General features: G+C 40.9%; 1 protein-coding gene across 2 annotated transcripts in view; it reads right to left on the bottom strand.

Annotated features, from left to right (window-relative positions):
* Positions 1–17,910, bottom strand: part of LARP4B (La ribonucleoprotein 4B) — an 81,486-nt gene that overhangs the window by 60,845 nt on the left and 2,731 nt on the right. The window contains exon 1 of one of the 2 annotated variants that reach the window (XM_070472276.1): positions 15,992–16,014. The exons of the other annotated variant lie outside the window; for it this stretch is intronic. The gene's annotated coding sequence lies outside the window, so the exon portion shown is untranslated. Of the gene's footprint in view, positions 1–15,991; positions 16,015–17,910 lie in introns of those variants that run through there. 2 annotated transcript variants of the gene reach the window in all.

Below are 17,910 nucleotides of genomic sequence, written 5' to 3'. Positions count from 1 at the left end.
CAAGGAAACAAGCCATCAGCCACAACTAAAGACCAGGGCATACTGTTCACTACGCCGGAGTCACAACTAAAAACTGGGTGAATGACAGAATCTGGAAATCACAACGTTGCTATAGCTAATGAAATGATCGCTGATGTCCGCTAGAAAGGAGGGAAAGAGCTGACAGGGAGCTCAGAGGGACTGAAGCCACTTTTCAACCTGATGACTAACGTGCAACAAGTGGGTATTACACTCTGAACGGGATGAAGAGCTTCAGGTCGATCAAATATTCTTGTCAAAATAGTACCTGTGTTTAATCAAACTTCCAGACCCCACTCCCAATTTAAAGGAAACCCTGGGAACAGTATGTGTTAAACAACACCAACGAATGTCACGAGCTAAACCCAAAATGTGGGGCATACTATAGACAGGTGCCCCATTTCTACAGCAAACCTGAGACATGAAAAAAAAGGGAGATTTTTATTGCTACAAAATGGAAAAGCTTTAACCAAAATAACCTTATGTATGAGAAATGTATCTGAACCCAGATGCAAATAAATTAAGTTAAAATGATATTTTTGACAGGAAAAATTGAATGTTGCCTGGGTGATCAAAGGTATTACAGAATGATTAATAATTTTGTTGAGTGGAATGAAGGTGCTGTGGCTTTTATTTTTAAAAGTCTCATCTTTAAAAGATATAAACTAAAAGACTACAGATGAAATTACATGTCTGGAAATTGCTTTGGAATATGCTAATAACTTTTTTGTGAGTGTAAGGAAAGAGAAGAAACAAAAATACAAGAACGCAGCAAGCTGATGGAAGCTAAACTGAGGTAATGGGTACCGTATGTGGAGGACTGCTGCAATATCCTCCTCCTTCTAAGGTTGAATTCCATAATAACAGCCAACAAGACTCATCTAACCAGGATACAGTATCAACACACACCCAAAACTCCCCATACTTACGTCTATTTAAAATATGCACTAATGAAACAATTCAACAATATGTAAACCGTTTTATAATAATACTCATGGCAGCTTTACTCAAAAAAGGGGAAATAAACACTGAACTATAGAAAAGCAAAAAATAAAGCAATATATTACATGTATTAAAAATATTCACCAAGATTATATAAAGTAAAAAAAGCAGGATATTAAAAAACTGTGGACAGTATAATTGCAACTATATTTTTAAAATTCATATAACTCTGTGAATATTTAAAAATGAAACAAATGAAACTAGAAGGATGGACCCCTAATAATGTGTAGTTAAGATTAAAACTCAAGGATCATGTTCCACTTTGCTTCATTTCTGTAGGTTCAACTTTTTTTTTAGTAACTTACTATTTATATAACCACACATACCTAATAAAACTCACTGGCTGGCTGATTTCACATTTATCAAACAACTACCTAATCCTTTAGGGTCGAGGAGAGTCTACATAAAGAGCAGGTACTGACCCAGTTGCCCCTCAATACAGGTAATAGAGCTGTCATTCAGTTATCACAACATTTTCTCATGCAATTATATTATCAGTTTTGTTCTCTAAGACAGTGGGTCTCAAAGTATGTTCTGGACTCCATGAGAGGTCCCAGAAGCCCTTTCTGGGGCCAAGAGGTTCAAAGGATCAATGCTGAATGCACTTATTCTCTTCTCACAAAAGCACAGTGGATTTCTGGTACAGGAACAAAGTTCAAGGTTACATGAGAAGACTATTAACATACTCCTCACTTTCCCAGCCACATGTATGTGTGAAGTCAGATATCCTTCTTACATGTCCACCAAACTAGTGTGTCACTGACAGAGCAAATGCAGAAGCAGACAAGATTCCAGCCGGGATTCAATTAAATCACACATTAAAGAGATTCACAAAAATATGTAACAATGCCACTCTCATCATTAAATCACTTTTTGTTTTGGAAAAGAGTGCTATTTTTTCACAGGCAATGTTATTTATATTACATGTAAGGAGTTTGTTACTATTCAAGAAAAATACATATTTAAAATTTCCATGTCTTAATTTTTAACAAAGAAAGAACCAAGTCATGTAAACAAAAGCTTTCAGGGACCTTCAATGTTTAAAAGTGTAATGAGGTCCTGAGCCCACAAGGTTTGAGAACCACTGACAAAAGACACAACTAGTTCTGACTGACAAGTGCCTGGTGTTCACGGCTGGGAAGACATGCCACTTTCACGGTGGCCAACAGATCAACCCACAATCAATCGATCCACAGAGTCAATACAATCCATCAAAATTCCACCAGCCTTTTTTGCAGAAACTGATTAACTGATCCTAAAATTCATATGGAAATGCAGGAGACCCACAAAACAATCATAAAAAGAACAAAGCTGGAAGACCGACCCTTCCTGATTTCAGAACTCACTCCAAAGTTACAGTAATCAAAAGTGTGGTGCTGGCCAAAAAACAGATCAATGGAACAGAACTGAAAATCCAGATATAAACCCTTATACTCAGGGTCAATTATTTTCAAAAGGGTACCAAGACCACTCAATGCAAAAAAATACTCTTTTCAACAAATGATGCTTGGACAACTGAATATCCACATGCAGGAGAATGGAGCTGGACACCTAACTTACTCTCTATGCAAAGATTAACTCAAAATGAAGCAAACACCCACATGTAAGAGCTAAAACTGTAAAACTCAGAAGAAAACAGAGAAAGGCTTCAAGAAAATGTACTTTTGTCAATGGCTTCTTAGACTGGACACCAAAAGCACAAACAACAAAAGAAGAAAATATACTGGTCTTCATCAAAACTTCTGTGCTTCAAAGCATACCATCCAGAATGGGAGAAAATATTTTCAAATTATACATCTGATAAGGGACAGATAACTATATAGAATAAATAAATCCTAAAACTAAGTAAGAGACAAGTTAAAAATGGGCAAAGAATCTGAATTGACATTTCTCCAAAGAAGATATAAAAATGGCCAATAAGCAGGTGAGAAGATGCTTAACATCGTAAGTCACTGCTGCTGCTGCTAAGTCACTTCAGTCGTGTCCGACTCTGTGCGACTCCATAGATGGCAGCCCATCGGGCTTCCCCGTCCCTGGGATTCTCCAGGCAAGAACACTGGAGTGGGTTGCCATTTCCTTCTCCAATGCATGAAAAGTGAAAGTGAAGTCACTCGGTCGTGTCTGACTCTTAGCGACCCCGTGGACTGCAGCCTACCAGGCTCTTCCGTCCATGGGATTTTCCAGGCAAGCGTACTAGAGTGGGGTGCCATTGCCTTCTCCATCGTAAGTCACTAGGGAAATGCAAATAAAACACAAGATACCACTCACTGGCAAGGCTATAATCAAAACGACAAACAGTAAGTGTTGACAAGGCTGTGCAGAAATGAGTTCTTCATACATTGCTGGAGGGAATTTAATGGCACTTGGGTGAACAGCTTCAAAATGTCTAAACCATAATGACTCAGCAACTGCACATCTAGGTATACACCCAAGGGAACTAGCTTCCTCCTTCCTGGAGGCAGCCTCGAGTCCCCTTCTCAACCCATCCTCATTACCCACAGCCTCTCTGCTCTTTACAGCAATGATCACTCTGAGCTTCTCAAAGGTATCCAAGTGTTTCTTCTTCTCATGAACAAGACATAACAGGACAATAAATCCCACCAATGATATGCTACAATTTACCCCAAAGAGATTTGCTCTGTCACTCACACTCTAATACATATGTTTTACTATTCTGTTGTCTAAATACTTTTTCTGTATTTGCAGCTAAGAATGCTAAGGTCTCTTCTGATGCCTAGTAACTGTGTGTGATCAAGAGGAGTGAGTCAAGGAACAGGGTATGAGCAGAGAAGATGGCTGAGATAAGATGCTATCACACAGACGTGTGTTCTGAGGGCTCCAGCATGACAGGGATCATTTTATTAAAAAAAAAATAGCAAATATTCAATTAGGTAAGTAAACAATTTTACCTAAACATGGAAAATGGATTGTTAATAATGTCAGAGATTGTCTTTATTAAATAATGTGTGATTCCGTTCGAGAATCAATTAGAAAAGTCAAAATCTGTTACTTTCCATGTCTACTTTGCAGACCTTTGAAACTGATAAAACTCATTAGGAAAAACAAAAATGGTCAAAAAAGCTAAATCAAATCATTAAAGCACAACCCTAGCATTTTGGGACTGGAAGAACATGTGTTATGGGCTTCTCAGGTGGCTCAGTGATAAAAGAATCCGCCTGCCAAGGCAGGAGTTGCAGGAGACCCTGGTTTGATCCCTGGTTCAGGAAGATCCCCTGACAGGAGGGCCTGGCAACCCACTCCAGTATTCGTGCCTGGGAAATCCCATGGACAGAGAAGCCTGGTGGGCTACAGTCTATGAGGTCACAAAGAGTCAGATATGATTAATTAAACAAAAACAACAAGAAAATAAAACACCACAATGGCAATTAGTTACTCACACATTTGCTTTGTGTTCCTGGTTGGGCTATTCTGTTTACCTCACAGCTGTCTGCATCACCCTGCTGCTGCTGCTTTTGCGAAGTCGCTCCAATCGTGACCAACTCGGTGCGACCCCATAGACGGCAGCCCACCAGGCTCCACCGTCCCTGGGAGTCTCCAGGCAAGAACACTGCAGTGGGTTGCCATTTCCTTCTCCAATGCATGAAAGTGAAAAGTGAAAGTGAAGTCACTCAGTCATGCCCAACTCTTCGCGACCCCATGGACTGCAGCCTACCAGGCTCCTCCGTCCATGGGATTTTCCAGGCAAGAGTACTCTGCATCACCCTATAATATCTAAAATGCACATTCCTGTCTCACGCCAGAATAACTTGTGAGTATCTTGGGGCAGATCAGCTATGTACCTTCCACAGCACATTACCAGACTGTATACTTAACTGAGTCTGTAGGCCTGAATGGTGGTGATGTCTACAGAGCAATGGATGTGGCTTCCAGGAGAGCTGTTACTCTAACTCCTTATTTTTTAAGACTCACTGTCTCTATGATGGTCCGTTTTGTCCACGGAGTCATCTTAATGATGAATGAAAGAGAACAACCCAATCTCACCGTAGTAGCTGTTTAATTACACTTTTAAACTGGCAGCCAGTATGGAAATATGTATGTTTAAACAGGTGTTGCCAATAAAGTACGAATTTTTTTAAATTTCCTTTTATACATACATACCTGTGCTTCTATCAAAAAAGAAAGTAGGAGGAAAAGGTAACTCTTATTCATAGTTTGACCTGGTTCTGCTCCTAGGGAAGGCATAAAATCAAATAAAACGTGCAAAAACTTATTTCTTAGCCAAAAGTGGGAAAGCATCTACATGAGATGTATATCCTAAAAATTACACTAAAAACTTTTTACACAAAGTGCTTTCAATTTAGAACTAGATAATACTACACAAAAAAATTTAAAAGGTCCCTTCAAGCTTTAAGGCTTAACGTTGGTTTATGACATCTTACCCCAGAATAGTCAATTACTTGAAAAGATTATTTTACTAGGTAATAAGGAATTCTAAATAAACTACCTGAAACAACCAAAACAATATGGAGTGGACTTAAAAATTCTTCTCGGGACTCCCCTGGTGGTCCAGTGGCTAAGACTTCATGCTCCCAGTGCAGGGATCCTGGGTTCAATCCCCAGTCAGGGCACTAGATCCCACACGCTGCAACTAACAGACCAGTCAGAGCCGAATAAATAAATATATATTTTTAAAAATAAAAATTCTTCTGTTACTCTGCATGTGCTTGTAATGGTTGTTTGGTCAAATTCTGGTAAACATGAGCGCAAAGGGGAGGAGGAACACATCCTTAGAGTTACAGCCTTCTATCCCCCAAGTGTAATTTCTTGCTTTTATCATGAGTTGCTTCTTTCCCAAGAGAAAAGTATCTCCTAAAACAGTCACACATTTTTTCACCAGAGGGAGAAGAAAATGGAAAGTGCAAGCTTTATTAACTGACATCTTTCTGGACATGACCAGGAACTGCTGAGGCCAAGCCTACACCCTGCGCAGGACACAAGGCAGCACGTCGACGCCACTCAGCCTAACACAGAAGGGGTAAACACACCCAGAATGATGTTCAGTTTCACAGTTGAAAGGTTAACGATCCTAAGTTCAGCCTGTTGAGAATGAACTCTGACCACCATTTGTCTGCTGCTCAACTTGTTTTCACCAAGAACCACCTCCCAGGTTGACAGTGAAGGCCCCCACAGGGGCCAGGTATGCAGGGTCTGGCCCGCAGTCTGCCGGGCAGAGCCCTCCTAACCCTTTCCTGCCTGAAGGCCCTCACTTCACCCAAGTCCTCCACACACCAGTCCGCTCCACTGCTGTGAAGCCCCTTGCAGGTGAGCATCCACACCTGTCTCAGCCACACACTCACTGTGCTGATGGAAAGCTTGATGCTTCTACACAGAGCAGGAAAAAACCACTACTGCTGACCTTCCATGTGCAGAACCAACTTCTATAATTTATGTTTACCTTAGGGGACTGCATGTATGTAGTTTTGGTTTTTTAACTACAAAGCTTTGGTTCTTTCAATCTGAATATGTGATCATTGAACATGAGATTACTGAAACTCTCCACAAAAATCTTCACTTTCTCTCATTTACATCGGAAAACAAAAAAATGCTGATGGCCAAATACAGCATTCGGTACTAGTATACACTTGTACCAAAAGTCAGAATCAATACCACAAGTCTTTCAAGAGACCCAGAAGTGCTCTTTAAAAATAAACTCTAGATTGTGCATTTCTTAACTCTTTTTCTAGGAGAAAAAGCCTCAAATCATCTCATCCTTCTAATGAATCTTGCATTTCTTCAAGGACTGTCTATCACATTCCATTGTACTTTCTAATTTATAATCGCATAACTGCAGTCTTTCAGTTGAAAAAATATAGTACTCTTTCAATACAAGAGGAAGATGGGGGTACGGTAAGCAGCTCAGAACTCGGCACTCTGAAGAGCTGCACGCACTTCGGAGCTCCTCCAACCCTGTGCTGCTCAAACCGGGATGCGACTTTTTGTGACCCATGAACCTCAGCATGCCGGGCCTCCCTGTCCATCACCAACTCCCAGAGTTTACCCAAACTCATGTTCATTGAGTTGGTGATGCCATCCAACCATCTCCTCCTCTGTCGTCCCCTTCTCCTCCTGCCCTCAATCTTTCCCAGCATCAGGGTCTTTTCAAATCAGTCAGCTCTTGGCATCAGGTGGCCAAAGTATTGGAGTTTCAGCTTCAACATCAGTCCTACCAATGAACACCCAGGACTTATCTCCTTTAGGATGGACTGGTTGGATCTTCTTGCAGTCCAAGGGACTCTCAAAAGTCTTCTCCAACACCACAGTTCAAAAACATCAGTTCTTCTGTGCTCAGCTTTCTTTATAGTCCAACTCTCACATCCATACATGACTACTGGGAAAACCATAGCTTTGACTAGATAGACCTTTGTTGACAAAGTAATGTCTCTGCTTTTTAATATGCTGTCTAGGTTGCTCATAACTTTCCTTCCAAGGAGGAAGCATCTTTTAATTTCATGGCTGTAGTCACCATCTGCAGTGATTTTGGAGCCCCCAAAAATAAAGTCATCACCTTAGTTTTTTGTATGTTGAACTTTAAGCCAGTTTTTTCACTACTCTCACCTTCATCAAGAGGCTCTTTAGTTCCTCTTCACTTTCTGCCATTAGAGTGGTATCATCTGCATATCTGAGGTTGTTGATATTTCTCCAAGAAATCTTGATACCACCTGGTGATTCATCCAGCCTGGCATTTCACATGATGTTCTATGCATTTAAGTTAAATGAACAGGGTGACAATATTCAGCCTTGTCGTACTCCTTTCCCAATTTTGAACTAGTCCATTGTTTCATGTCCAGTTCTACTTGTTGCTTCTTGACCCACATACAGGCTTCTCAGGAGACACGTAAGGTGGTCTGGTAATCCCATCTCTTTAAGAATTTTCCAGAGTTTGTGGTGATCCACATAGTCAAAGGCCTTACTGTAGTCAATGAAGCAAAAGTAGATGTTTTTTCTGGAATTTCCTTGCTTTCTCTATGATCCAACAGATGTTGGCAACTTGATCTCTGGTTCCTCTGCCTTTTCTAAACCCGTTTGTACATTTGGAAGTTCTCTAGAACCTAACTTGAAGGATTTTGAGCATAACCATACTAGCATGTGAAACGAGTACAACTGTATGGTAGTCTGAATATTCTTTGGCATTGCCCTTCTTTGGGACTGGAATGAAAACTGACCTTTCCCAGTCCTGTGGCCATGGCTGATTTTTCCAAATTTGCTGACATATTGAGTGCAACAATTTAACAGCATCATCTTTTAGGATTTTAAATAGCTCTGCTGGAATTCCATCACCTCCGCTAGCTTTGTTCATAGTAATGCTTCCTAAGGCCCACTTGACCTCACATTCCAGGATGTCTGGTTCTAGATGAGTGACCACACCAGTGTGGTTATCCAGATCATTGAGACCTTTCTTTGTATAGTTTTCCCCTGTATTCTTGCCACCTCTTCTTAATCTCTTCTGCCTCTCTTAGGTCCTTACAGTTTCTATCGTTTATTGTGCCCATCCTTGCATGAAATTGGTATCTCCAATATTCTTGAAGAGATTTCTCGTCTTTCTCATGCTGTTGTTTTCCTCTACATTTCTGTGTGTATATTTGTGTGTTTGTGTATGCATACATTTAAGTATGCACTTGGGGTCTGAACAAAGAGAAGAGTTAAATGCAAAGTGATAGTGAGAGTAAAAAAGTGCATTTAATTCTCAAAATAACAACTCACAGAAGTTCCTAGGTGGCAAACACACAAGATCTACTATTAGTATTAAAAGTAGAAGTAAAAGATCCTTTTGAAAATACACTGAAAGTCACAAGTCCTTGCACTGGAAGAAGTGGATGGAGACCAGAAACATGAAACACCGACCCAGGAGCCTGAGGTTTCTCCCCACACAAGTCCACCTGCAGCACCCAGTAGGGCATGGGAGAAGGACGTAACAGCAGGGACTCCGCTCCGCAGGGGTGGTTTTACCTCCCGTGAGTGTCTTTAGGGCGCATCAGCACAGGGCATGTGCTCAAACAAGTGGCAGTGAGTCAGGTACCGGCTCCAGGGAGCTATGAAACACAGAAGTCTCCCACTTTGCCAAAGTTCACTTGTACAAAGGGCCTATATTAGTCCTGTTTTTGCTAACCAAGAGATCTGAAGAGAATTTCTGCTTTTGTGAAAATCAAAACCAGCTTTCTGAGTCTGTTTTGCAACAAAGCTATAGAAGCAGCGCTCACTTGAACAGTGAGCAACCCCTCCAAGCTCCTTCCCTAAGACATGCGACTCAGCAACCAGCCAACACCTGGCTGTGAGCAGTGTTTCCACCTATTCTGTGCTTCTCTGAACAAGATGCATCCTAAGGTAATTGCTTCTTTATTTTGGCTTATGGAAGGTTCCACTTCTAGACAGGACAGGGAGAACCTGTGCAACACTGTACTCAGAAAGTAGCAGTCACAGAGTCCAAGCATACTCTAACCACCAGCCTCAGAGATAAGGTGTGACAACTGAACACTCTCATGTTCACCAAAAGACAGCAAATCGGTTAATATTAAAATACATCAAATACCCCCCTAACAGGCAGCTCTCCTTAAAAAAGTGATACCATGTTTGAAAAAAAAAAATTACATTCCACAGTTATGAGTTTAAAAGGATATACTACTTCAGATAATCCTTCAATGTGATATTCCAACAGGATCACAAGCCCTAGCCCACTTAGGATCATACTCTAACAGACGACAAAGTAAGTAGCATCACAATAAAAGTTCCAAGCAACTAGGAGAACCAGAATCAGCTCCAATAATCCTGAATTACTGCTCGACAAGGTAAACAACCTTTTCTCAGTCTTGTCCTGTGGGCTACCACGATCTCAGCAATCATCACTATAAAACTGCCATTAAAACTTTCTAGTTAAAGCAAGCATTTCTGATGCTTAGCTATGCTGTGTTTACAGCTCTCAAATCTACCAGATTACAAAACCTAAGACACCTTTATGCAAGACACCCATGCTTTGAGCACTATTTGCAGTGGATTTGGAAGCAGAAGTCAGGCAAACTCCATTTTCTGCTCTTCTCCCATTGTGTGGTATAAGGTACCTGTCTCCAGGCCTCAGTTTCCCAAGCGGCAAGACAGGTGCTCCAAAGAACAAATGGGGGGAAGAGCCAGGGCTCTGGGTCCAAGTCACAGCCTGGTCCTCTGTGGAGGAGGGCCCAGCTGCCTGCACTCAGGCCTTCAGTATAGAATACTGTAGGCTGCCAAGGCACATATTTTAGCAAAGATGGCTGTGGAGGAGCCGGACTGAAGGCCTGAGTGGTGCTCAGAGCTCAGGGCAGATCCCAGTTTGCACAGAAACAGACAGGCGGTGGGTGTGAACAGATGGACACCGCTTCCAAAGCCTGAAGGCCAAGGCCTACACCAGGCACGGATGTTAAGGTCTGAACGCTTCAGGAAGGAGACCACGGAATTTAAACGAATTTCACTTAAGCTAGTTCTCAAAGACGAGTCTGAATATATGATACAAACTAGAAGACCTGTTAGCGCCTTGCTAACAGGAAGGATTTTAAATGGATTAAAGCTAATAGGTTAAAGTATCTAAAATGACAAAGAAAACCCTTAATTTTCCTGGAATATATACATTAATTCAATGTTTTAAAAAGCACAGTTCAATGGCTGCTTTACAAATATGTTTTAAAAACAAAACAATAAAATATTGACTGGGCTTCCTTGGTGGTCCAGTGGCTAAGACTCTGCGCTCCCAATGCAGGGAGTGCAGGTTTGATCCCTGGTCAGGGAACTAGATCCCACATGCTACAACTAAGAGTTCATATGCCACAACTGAAAGATCCCACGTGCCACAATTAACACTTGGCACAGCCAGACAAATGCATTTTTTAAATGTTGACTCAAAAGTCTGTAGTGTACATAAAATTAACACTTTTACCGATTCAATTTTTCTTTTAAAACTCCTCTGTTCGGGTATAAACTGGAAAGTATCCCACCGAGTTCTATACTAGTGCCAACGAGAACATAGCTTAGAGAGGAGACCAGAGTCACAGCCCTCACTCTGCCACCAGCCAACCATCTGTACTCCCAATTAATTTTACTTCTGTGGGCTTTCCTCTCTGTATCTTTAGAGCTCTAACATCCTAAGAAAATAACCACAATACTACACTTTTTTTCTTTTGGAAGTTGTTTTCAGAAGCTATTATCAAATCTCAGTTAATAAAATAATGTAGACCAAAATGCAAAGTCTCAGAAAATGACTTACTTCAAAGTGTTATTTCATCCACACCAAACATTACATGAATAGTAAAAAAGGATTAAAGCTTCCCCTCAATCTTGTAATTACAGGCAGGTAACAATGACATTAATAAAAAACAAACTACTCCATGTAACTGAATTAAGGCTGCTTTATGTGTATTGGTAATTATTATTAAACACTTGGTACAAACAGACACTTGCTTCTTGGAACAAAAGCTATGACAAACCTAGACAGCATATTAAAAACCAGAGACATCACTTTGCCCACAAAGGTTCACAGAGTCAAAGATATGGTTTTTCCAGTAGTCATGTACAGATATGAGAATGAGACCATAAAGAAGGTTGAGTGACAAAGAACTGATGTTTTCAAATTGTGCTGAAGAAGAAAGACTCTTCAGGGTCCCTGGGACTGCAGAGAGATCAAAACAATCAATCCTAAAGGAAATGAACCCTAAATATTCACTGGAAGGACTGATGCTGAAGCTCTAATACTGTGGCCATGTGATTTGAAGAGCCAACTCACTGGAAAAAATCTTGATGCTGGAAAAGACTGAAGGCAAGAAAAGGGCGGCGGCACAGGACAAGACGGTTAGATAGCATCACCAACTCAATGGACATGAACTTGAACAAACTCTGGGGGGCAGTGGAGGACAGGGAAGCCTGGTGTGCTGCAGACCGTGGGGTCACAAAGAGCCAGACACAACTTAGCGACTGAACAGCAACATTTATTCTTCACCAATTATCAATAAGCCTAACCACACTCCACCCCAAACTGTAAACTGGAAGTTAATGATCCAGCTTTCATTTGCCCCACTCAGAATATTACCTAGCTAGCTCAGGAGTCTCACCCGATCCATGGTTTGCGTTCCATGCTTTTGGTCACCCAGGGTCAACCGTGGTCCAGAAACATCAAATGGAAAATCCCAGGAAAACAATTCATAAGTTTTCAATGGTGCACGTCTGCAGAGCACAACCTTGATCTTGCACAGTACCCGATCCTGTACTGTCCCGCCTGGACGTGACTCATACCTGTGTGCAGCGTACCCCGCCTGTTAGTCACTCTGCTGCCGGCTGGTCATCAGATCAGCTATCACAGTGTGACAGCGCTGGAGTTCAAGGGACTCTTATTTAATAACTGCCCCAAAGGGCAACGGCTGGATGGCATCATCGACTCAATGGACATAAGTGTGAACAGCTTGTGAGAAATGATGAAGGACTGGGAAGCCTGGCATGCAATCCATGGGGTCACAAAGAGTCAGATACAACTAAGCAACTGAACAACAACAACCAAAGCACAAGAGTCATGATGCTGGCAACTGAGAAATGCCAAACAGAAGCTGTAAAGTGTTTTCTTTAAGTGAAAATGTAAAAGTTTCTCACTTAGTAAAGGAAAAAAATTGTATGCTGAGGTTAATATCTACAGTAGGAACACTGTGAAACTGTGAAAGAAAAAGAAATTTGTGCTAGTTTTGTTGCACCTCAAAGTACAAAAGTTACAGCCACAGTGCTTGAAAAATGACTAGCAAAGATGGAAAAGACATTAAATTCGTATAAAGCATTTTGAGATCACACTCACATAATTTTTATTTTGGTACATGGTTATAATTGTCATATTTTTTATTAATTATTGTTAATCTCTTGCTGTGCCTCATCTGTAAATTAAACTTTACCCTAGGTATGTACTTATAGGAAAAAACAGTATATATACAGGTTACGGCATTACTCACAGCTTTAGGTATCCACCAGGGGTCTTTGAAAGTGTTCCCCACAGACAAGAGGGCATCACTATAATGTGATTTGTGGCCATACAGTGACTTTGGGAAAACACCTGCCCTATAGAGTTTTTATCTTGACCTATAATCTTGTGATTTCATGAAACACTTTAGGTTAAAAGATTAAAAACTTCCACAATAAAAACCATACTCTTGACATTCTAAAGGTCAAAGGAACAGTATGCTAAGAGTGTCCATGACAGAAAATACCAAACGTTATGGTCATTCAGTGTAAGAAGTCCAAAAGGGAGGGAATATCTGTATACATATGGCTGACTTATTCAACTATACAGTAGAAATTAGCACAACATTATACAGTTGGACACTGGACAACTGCACAACACTGCATAGTCCATTGTCCATGGACTGTACAACACTGTAGAGTCCATGGGATTCTCCAGACCTGAACACTGGAGTGGGTACCCTTTTCCTTCTCCAGGGGAATCTTCCCAATCAGGGATCAAACCCAGGTCTCCCGCATTGTAGGCAGATTCTTTACCAGCTGAGCCACAAAGGAAACCCTGTAAAGCAACCATACTCCAATAAAAATTAACTTTAAAAAGTAAAAGTTAGGTCATTTAGGATCCCAACGCACTCTTTTGCAGGGAAACACTTCACTTTTAACTGGAAGTCTCCCCAGGTCACAGGTTTTCAAATCCTGTGTGCCTGAATGCTTCTGTAGTTTTATTTGATGATCCTATTTTCTACTTCCGGTCCTTTCATGGTTAGGTTAACTCTCCTGCACTGAGCCCTGAAAGATAATGATTCCAGCAGAATGTAGGAAAACTCATCAACGTATACAAAGAAATGGGAAGAGCTATGAAAAACTAAGGGCCACAGGCACAGGGAGCAAGTACTAGGAGCTGCTTCACTCACTGCATCTTTCCGTCTTCACTGACTGCCCTTCCCCTCCTTAGATGTTTAAGGTGTGAAGAAGCCAATACTGCTGATTCATAGTTACTCATTTGTGCAACGGTCTGTACTCCAAGTGACCTACGAAGGGAAACTGGAAATAGCATTCCAGTCTGACAGGAAGTATCACTGGAGATACAGATACAAACTCAAATGAAATAAGGACCTTACAATAGTACCAGGGAAAGTTTACCCCAAAGCGTTTCCACACTGAGCTTCTGCACTAACTGATAATCAGCCGCTTGAATCTTTTCACCTTCTAAAAAGTACAAGCAAAGATAAAATGCTTTTGCCTGTCCAGATGTTTAAAAGGCAACTCTCTTCACAAGGACTGCAAGTCTGCTTTTAAAGGTTGCTGGCATTCCCTGACCATGGGAGCTGTGAGAAGCCAGCCTGCAATGGATTACAGTACATGCTACATGAAGTGTTTATAACATACACGCACACACACACACAAAGGTGACCCTTAACAACACAGGCTTGAACTATTCAGATCCACTTTTACATGGATATTTTTTCAATAAATGTACACTACAGTACTGCATGACCCAAGGTTGGTTGAGTCCACAAAAGTGGAACCACAGATACAGAGAACCAACCGGAAAGTTCTACTCAGATTTTCAACTGCACAGAGGACTGGCGCCCCAACCCCTGTGTTGTCCAAGGGTCAACTGCACACCGCAAAACATTACACAGATGGTAAAATCTCAACAACAAAATACAGAGACATAAGTAATCAACAAATAAAAATGTTCAGAAAGTATAAAGTACTTAGAGGTTATAAAGGACTTGATCATTTAAAAAAATATTTGAAAAGGGAATGTTTAATATACTAAGAAAAAAATAACCACTACTGAAGCAACATGTAAATCTATATCCAACTGGTCACTATGCTTTTAATCACTGCATTTTCGAGCCTGACAATAAAACAAAGCTTTTCAAAAATCTGAAAATAAAATGTTCTCATTTTTCAGAGATGTTTCTAAAAAAGGAATCTGTTAATTAGTCTGCCTTAATAAAAGTTGAAATAACAAATATACTTTAAACAAGTGAGAAACGCTAGCAGACTTAAGGCATATTGTTAAAGTATCTTTTACACACACACGATTATCTGCAATACAAGTGAAAGGGATTCTAAGCAACATATTCTTCATTTAGACCAGGGCTTGGACTGTTCCACTGTGATAAACACAAGTGAAAGCAAGAGGGCTTGCCACCCTGGGGCCAAGTAATACTAGTCTATGTGCAGCCATCCCTCCCTGTGGACACAACTCTCAGTAAAGCAGGACCACTTAAAAGAGGCAATCCTGGTCACACAATTCTCCAGTTTAAAGCCCCCTGACTGCACCCCACTGTTCTTAGGAGAGAGAGCACAGTTCTCACCCACGCACAGTTCTCACCCACACCAGGAGCTCCAGACACCCAGGACCCCCTGCTGCCTCACTCACCTCCCCCAGGGGCAGCCTCTCCAAAGGAGTTCTGAGCTCAGCTTCTGCACCCTTATGCTCTGCCCGGAAGGCGCCCCCCTCTTCACTGTTCGAAGATACATGATGACCTCTTGACACAACATGACTGACTGTCTTTCTGCCTCACAGTGAGGACTGCTTATCCCTTTTTGTTCACCAGTACAACCGTGGTATTTACTCATCAATTATTTAGGGGACACCATGTTCTAAGGTCTGGGTTCACAGCAATGAACAGAAGAGACACAAACCTTCGACTGCAGAGTTTACACTGAAGTACAAGAAGACAGAAGGTATATGGAATACAGAAATTACAAGGCATATTATAACTAGGTACTAAGTGATACAAACAAAAACAAAGCAAGAGAGGGGGATGAGGGGTGTCTGCTACCCTCCATGCAAAATACAAACGACTGTCCTGATGGGGTTGCTCAAGGAAATGTGTGGTGCAGAGTCCTCAACAAGATTCACGTACAAAAGCTTTAAGAGTCCAAATGCAGGTCTATTTCACTTCAAGTAAAACAATTCACGGTATTACTTCCTTCTAGACCAAAAGCCTAAGAGAAAAGCTCTGGTATCATTCACCTTTGTACTGCTAATGTCTGGTTGATCAAAGGAATGAATGAAGCCTTTCCTCTCAGCAGTCCTGCTTTGCACCAGGTCCTGAAGCAATGATTCTCCATAGAGAATAAAAAATGGAAAAATTCACTCAGTAACACATTTTCATTATTGTAACTGCTTTGTTTTTGGCTGATATAATTTAATTTAAAGCAAAATAAAGAAAGAAATTTGTTCTCAAAAGGTATACATTTTTAAAGACTGAGAAAGAATATCGAGAGATCACCTAGTTAAATCATTCCACCTACAATACTGTATGTGTTGCATATAGCTATCAAGTCTGTTAACATTTTGTTAAGTATGATGTTTTATGTTATGCATTTTCTATTGAATTCTTTTCGAGTAAAGATTTTCCTGTTTGTTCAAGAAAGCATGCAAAAAATTCTTCTAAAACTGAAGTAGGAAGTGTCTTATCCCTCCAGTAAAACAAAGCTTACAACATCTGTAGTGTATGTGGTCCTGGGCTGGGCAGAGGTTAGGGACATAAAAGGATCTCGCCCACAAGGAGCCTATGTGCATTAATCGATGCAATGCCTTGCAGGGCTACAGAAACAGAAAAGTGCTCAGCACAACCTTAAAAATTAAGGCAAGGATTCCTGAAATACCTTTATAAAGATGGGTTAAGGAGCGAAGTTAAGAAAAAAAAAAAAAAAGACCTTCAACGGCAGGCAAAGAAACTACAGACAGCAAAGACAACGCCAAGGTTTGGGGGAAGGGCTGTGGTCAGCACAGGCCAACAAAAGGTGGTCCAGCCTGCAAGGAGAAAGTCGAGGTGGCAAGGCCCCTGGGTACATCTTAGTTAGGTGGGGGACAGTCACTGAGGAGTTTTCAAAAAGGTCTTTAAAGCTTCAGGATATGCCTTTAAAGCAATCTCTGGCTACAGCCTGACAAAAATGGTGTGTGCAAATAAAAACAAACATTTTATTTTTATGCCACAAATAAATACCACCCTAATTTATCAGTTTTTGAGCCAAAACTTTTGCATGTCATATTTCATAAAGAACATTTTCAGTGAAGACTTGACTGAACTTAAGCTAAGTAGGAAGTGCTCTGCATGTTACAGAATGCACTATGTGGCCCAGGTCTCACTACAGCAGGGAGGCAGGGCTGTCAGTGAAGAGGGAACCAGACCATGACAGAAGGCATAACAGGCACCACTCACCTGCAACCCTTCCTGAGTAGAAAGGTGCCACGACAGCCTCACTAGAAAATATGGCCGAAGAGTTTATAAAGGCACTGAAGTGACAAAAGGTATGGGGCTCTGTGGGCGAGGAGGGTGAGAAGGAAGGAGAAACAAGCTGAGTCAATCATTTTGCCTGACCATAAGGAAGACATTTACACATGGGAAAAATAAGTGTTAGAACATGAGAAAAAAACATTTCCATGTTGGAATTATTCTCCCCCTTTTAGTAAGAGAACCTAATGGTTATCTACCTTACAATTCCACATCCTAATAAAGAAATTCATTTTGCAATCAAGATAACTTCGGAAGTAGAATAGCTCCAAACATATCACAAGTGCAACAATTAGGAGCAAAAAGTTCAAACTGAACTGAATTAAAATCTGGTCTGGTGAGTTTAACCCTCTCAGAAGGCTGTGCCTCCTTTACTATGCTCTAAAATTAGCTCTTACAGAAAAAGGAGAACTCTTTACCCGAATAAAGTTTTACAAAAACAGCATAAGGGACCCAACCCTGCAGCAGTGTCTGTTTAACAATGTACTTTTAATAAACACAGCTTTACTGCTTGTTTTCTTCTCTTCATCAGAAAAGCTGAATTAATGGTCTCATAGGAGGAATCACGATACCTGTGATTTTCTTGCATTTACCAATCTGAAAAAAAATCCTTAAATATGGGAGAACTCTGCAACAGAGTACAAGCATGAAC

This window comes from Odocoileus virginianus, chromosome 9, assembly GCF_023699985.2.
Source record: "Odocoileus virginianus isolate 20LAN1187 ecotype Illinois chromosome 9, Ovbor_1.2, whole genome shotgun sequence".
In the NCBI taxonomy this organism is placed as follows: domain Eukaryota; kingdom Metazoa; phylum Chordata; class Mammalia; order Artiodactyla; family Cervidae; genus Odocoileus; species Odocoileus virginianus.
Note: the sequence above shows the minus strand (reverse complement) of the source record. Positions and strands in the feature narration are given on the sequence as shown.